This window comes from Oncorhynchus keta, chromosome 34 (assembly GCF_023373465.1).
Source record: "Oncorhynchus keta strain PuntledgeMale-10-30-2019 chromosome 34, Oket_V2, whole genome shotgun sequence".
NCBI classification, from domain to species: domain Eukaryota; kingdom Metazoa; phylum Chordata; class Actinopteri; order Salmoniformes; family Salmonidae; genus Oncorhynchus; species Oncorhynchus keta.
In genome coordinates this window covers 16,499,398-16,504,943 of record NC_068454.1, presented here as the reverse complement: position 1 = coordinate 16,504,943, position 5,546 = coordinate 16,499,398, and the positions used below count along the sequence as shown (strand labels likewise).

General features: G+C 46.8%; 1 pseudogene; it reads right to left on the bottom strand.

The window, feature by feature from the left end:
- Positions 1–250: 250 nt before the first annotated feature.
- LOC118366469 (lanC-like protein 3) lies at positions 251–3,597 on the bottom strand (annotated as a pseudogene).
- Between the last annotated feature and the right edge of the window lie 1,949 nt (positions 3,598–5,546).

Genomic DNA, 5,546 nt, shown 5'->3' with positions numbered 1-5,546 from the left:
TATTTTTACCAGACAGGAAATAAAGCAGAACGTCAATGTCAGCAGAGCATAGTTGTTCTGGGAGAAATGTCTCACATTGATAGCGACACCCTCGCCCTCAGATATTAACAACACATTTCATCTAAGAATCACATAAACACTTCACATTAATAAAAGAACAATCAGTGATCACATAACCATTTCAAGTTTTAATTCTGTGGTGAGCCATCCTTGTAATTTACATTTACATTTAAGTCATTTAGCAGACGCTCTTATCCAGATTGTAATGTAAGGAGGAAGGAAGGATGCATTGTTCAACCGTAGCCTTAATCACACAAACACACTGAAGAGTGGGAACTCTGATTGGTCGGGCTGAAGGGGGTCAACCAAGAAGCAAACGGTTCCAGACAGGCCCTCAAACAGACTATAAACACTGGTGACTGAGCAGGAGCCCACCTTGAACTCTTCCGTAAACAGGAACTCTGCAAACCTGTGGGGAGAAAAGAGGAGACTTGGGTCAGGGCAGAGAGGAAGAGGCGAAGCTTGTGGGTCCACTACCGTCAACATCTGTCCATGCAGTGTTATTCAACGTGTTTCTATGGGCTCATTGCGTTTAATAAGCAGACTGATAAGCATATCGCCTGTCTTCCCACCTTTGGGACAACGACTCCCATTGTTAGGGTGGAGACAAAAACATCTCGTCATTATATACAGTATCTTTGGTGAGGGTGAGGCAGGACAGGGGGTTGCATCTCAATAGTCAAAAGCTGCTTCCTCTTCTCATGTCCTATCTCCACATATGCGCTGATGTGAAAGAGCACGTCAGGTGAAAGCACTGCGCTGCAAGGAATCCACTACGTTGCTTTAACCCAGCCTGTGTTTTCAGATCAGTGCAGACCAAGGAGAGGAAGCCACTAGAAGCTATGGACTTTCAACAAGGGTGAGATAAGGGGAGATAAACGAAGAAATGAGATATTAGAAGAGTACAGGAGACAGAGAAGAGAGAGAGGGAAACAGAGAACAGCAGCGAATTGTCCAACTAAGCCTCCATGCCTCTGAGCACGGTAGATGTATTTGGAGTTCCCTGTGAGGCAGTACAGTAACATGAAGACATAGGCGCTGCCTGTCATTTCATGGCAGATCCCTGGACCTTTCTCCAGCAGGCCCTTCAGCCACACCTGCTCCCCACTGTGAATGCATGTGTCCAGGTACTGGGGCTTCCTATTGATCAGGTAGGCTTTGACAAAGAGGTAGGCTACACCTGGGAAGAGGCATGAGCATCAATTACATTGGAAACCTGGGAAACCACTTACCTCTTATTGTATCTATATTATCTAAATCAGTACATCAATCTATTAAGAGCCAGATTGAAAGTGTACCTGGCGCACCATGGCACCAGTGCTCCAGCTCATTCTCCCTCTCTGTCATGGCTCCCAGCTCGGCCGGCCAGTTACCGTTCTGCTCCTAGTTCATGAGGAAGTCCACAATCTGCCCGACCAGATCCCTGTCCCCTCCATTCAGCACCTCCTGGTAACACAGCAGCATCTGCAGCACCGACGACAGGCCATGGGCTGCACCTGGGGAGAGAAACACAGGTGCACACACACACACACACACACACACACACACACACACACACACACACACACACACACACACACACACACAAGCAGCACATACAAACATAAAGCACATGATTCAATAGCCTGCATCCATTCAAAAAGACAGCCTCTCTGATTCCGTTAGAGAATACCCTGTGACTCTTGCAGTCAAATGCTGGACACATGGAACACTTGTGTTCTATTGAGGTGGTGGGTCCAGGTCTGGGTACTGTGTTCTGTTCACAGTGGTTCTGGGTACTGTGTTCTGTTTACAGTGGTTCTGAGTACTGTGTTGAGGAAGTGAGTCTGGGTACTATGTTCTGTTGAGGTGGTGGGTCTGGGTGCTGTGCTCTGTTGAGGCGGTGGGTCTGGGTACTGTGTTCTGTTGGGGCGGTGGGTCTGGGTCTGGGTACTGTGTTCTGTTGAGGCGGTGGTTCTGGGTACTGTGTTCTGTTGAGGCGGTGGGTCTGGGTACTGTGTTCTGTTGAGGCGGTGGGTCTGGGTATTGTGTTCTGTTGAGGCGGTGGGTCTGGGTATTGTGTTCTGTTGAGGCGGTGGGTCTGGGTATTGTGTTCTGTTGAGGCGGTGGGTCTGGGTATTGTGTTCTGTTGAGGCGGTGGGTCTGGGTATTGTGTTCTGTTGAGGCGGTGGGTCTGGGTACTGTGTTCTGTTGAGGCGGTGGGTCTGGGTATTGTGTTCTGTTGAGGCGGTGGGTCTGGGTACTGTGTTCTGTTGAGGCGGTGGGTCTGGGTACTGTGTTCTGTTGAGGCGGTGGGTCTGGGTACTGGGTCTGGGTACTGTGTTCTGTTGAGGCGGTGGGTACTGTGTTCTGTTGAGGGGTCTGGGTACTGTTGTGTTCTGTCTGACTGGTTCGAGGCGGTGGGTCTGGGTACTGTGTTCTGTTGAGGCGGTGGGTCTGGGTACTGTGTTCTGTTGAGGCGGTGGGTCTGGGTACTGTGTTCTGTTGAGGCGGTGGGTCTGGGTACTGTGTTCTGTTGAGGCGGTGGGTCTGGGTATTGTGGCTGCTACTGGGCTTTCACCTATCTAGTCCTTTCAGATAAGAGTGAAGGCATCACACAAATGACAAAGAGGTCATTTAAGGCCCTCATGACGATATAAACTCATTAGTAATCCTGCCTCCTGCCACTCAACCATGTAGGCTAGACATGTAGGCCTACTTACCCAAATACTCAGTCCCATAGTAGGAGTACATGAGAGGATAGGGTTTTCTCTTCCTCGTGGCATACTGTTTACCACACTCTGTGATAGCCTGGCAAATGGCCTGGATCTGATCCTTGCTAAGAATCTGTGACATTAGATTTGAGAAGTTTATTTCATGAAAGTAATGTTTGAGATCAGGGAATATGGAGCCAAGAGAGCCAGTAGAGATACATTATTTTTCAGGTCATATATCTCCTGGTCAGTAGGCCTAATCATTTTTTGATTTTAGTAATTGGTATTTTCCCTGTTCCCTCAGGCTCTCACCTCTATCCCCAGTTTCTGTTTCACCACCAGGTCAGCGCACAGGTACCCCGCCCACCCCACGAACAGCTCGTCAGAGCCGCACTCCAAGAAATTGATGGATGAGCATATCTTCCACAGGTTCCGAAATTTGGTAAGCGGCTTGACGAAGTCCGCCATGCCCAGGGCTTTGTACACCATCGCGGCGACGGTATAGATGCCGCCCCACCGAGTAGAAATGAGGCCTGCATGTTTGTGTCCTTCTCCCCATCCACGTACCCCACAGACACGTCAATGATCTGCTTTGAGGTTTTGAGATAAGTATCCCTATGGTCGGAAAAAAAGCACATTCAGAGACATGGTACAGCATGTATGCCACCCCAGCGGGACCGTCGTATAGCCCACCATCGCAGTCGGTGGATCCGAGTGGCACCTTGTTTAGAATCTTCTCTATAAAGGCATTGACCGTGGGTACCACCGATTCGACGCCTTGACCTACGAGAAACGCACCTTTGCAGTCGGCGAAACGGTTGGCAAATCAACGGGTGTTTTCCATCACCAATGGAAAGAAGCAATGCACTGGCCAATAGCCTACCACTGACTGTTAATCGCCTTGGATAAAATGTCTGGTAGCCTAATATTGGTGATGATCAGGCGTCTTCATGGAACCCGGAAATGTTTTATTTTACCAACCATAATCTACCTAAGATTTATGGGACTTGTATTCTCAACACCGCATTCTCTATCCCCCTCAATCAATGCCGATTTGTTATTGTTATTCCAACATCATGTGCCTAGTGTTTGAAGACAATTATTTTTGTTAATCAATCGATTCAGGCAAATTATCAAGCAAATTATCCCAACCACTTTTGATCAGAAGAATCACAGACCAGCAACAAGTCTTATCTCATACATGCCTTCCAAGTACAGGCGTGTTACCAGTAGATGGTGGTATATGCACAGGTTTACACACGGCTTGTTATTCATGCAATGAACGTCAAATGTAAAGTATACTTTTTTTAAAATTTAGTTTAAAACCAAACAAAGTTGGACATAGTTTGTAGGCCTATAGACCAAAAATGCCTATGGGAACGTTCTATTCCCCTTTGATCACTGAATGCAATGCGAGTAGACAGGACTCGGCTATATATGATGCACGATGTCCATACACAGACGGTAGTCACGTTTTTTTGCGTTGCAGATCAAAGCAAGAGTGCCTCAGCTGGCCGGAGCACCCCGTTGAGAAATATTTTTCAAACGGGAGAGGATGAAGGCGGAATGCGGACATCTGTGGACATCTATAAGTACCTAGGTGTCTGGCTAGACTGTAAACTTTCCTTCCAGACTCATATCAAACATCTCCAATCGAAAATCAAATCTAGAGTCGGCTTTCTATTCCGCAACAAAGCCTCCTTCACTCACGCCGCCAAACTTACCCTAGTAAAACTGACTATCCTACCGAACCTCGACGATGTCATCTACAAAATAGCTTCCAACACTCTACTCAGCAAACTGGATGCAGTTTATCACAGTGCCATCCGTTTTGTTACTAAAGCACCTTATACCACCCACCACTGCTGTATGCTCTAGTCGGCTGGCCCTCGCTACATATTCGTCGCCAGACCCACTGGCTCCAGGTCATCTACAAGTCCATGCTAGGTAAAGCTCTGCCTTATCTCAGTTCACTGGTCACGATGGCAACACCCACCCGTAGCACGCGCTCCAGCAGGTGTATCTCACTGATCATCCCTAAAGCCAACACCTCATTTGGCCGCCTTTCGTTCCAGTTCTCTGCTGCCTGTGACTGGAACGAATTGCAAAAATCGCTGAAGTTGGAGACTTTTATCTCCTTCACCAACTTCAAACATCTGCTATCTGAGCAGCTAACCGATCGCTGCAGCTGTACATAGTCTATCGGTAAATAGCCCACCCATTTTTACCTACCTCATCCCCATACTGTTTTTATTTATTTACTTTTCTGCTCTTTTGCACACCAATATCTCTACCTGTACATGACCATCTGATCATTTATCACTCCAGTGTTAATCTGCAAAATTGTAATTATTCGCCTACCTCCTCATGCCTTTTGCACACAATGTATATAGACTCTCTTTTTTTTCTACTGTGTTATTGACTTGTTAATTGTTTACTCCATGTGTAACTCTGTGTTGTCTGTTCACACTGCTATGCTTTATCTTGGCCAGGACGCAGTTGCAAATGAGAACTTGTTCTCAACTAGCCTACCTGGTTAAATAAAGGTGAAAAAAATGCACAGATGTTCTCGCGGTTTCATATACGGCTAGAGCGTCGGACCAGTTGCTGTCCGTGGTGCTAAAACTCATTGCGGCACAATGAGCGGCACAATGAGCGGCACAAAGACAACATTATATCAATAATTGTAATATAGTTCAGAGAGTTCACGACGTTCAGGAAAGTGCTTTTAATAGATTATTTTTTAAATTATATTTCTTAGGTGACTTTTATTCCTATTGTTTCCTGCTGCGG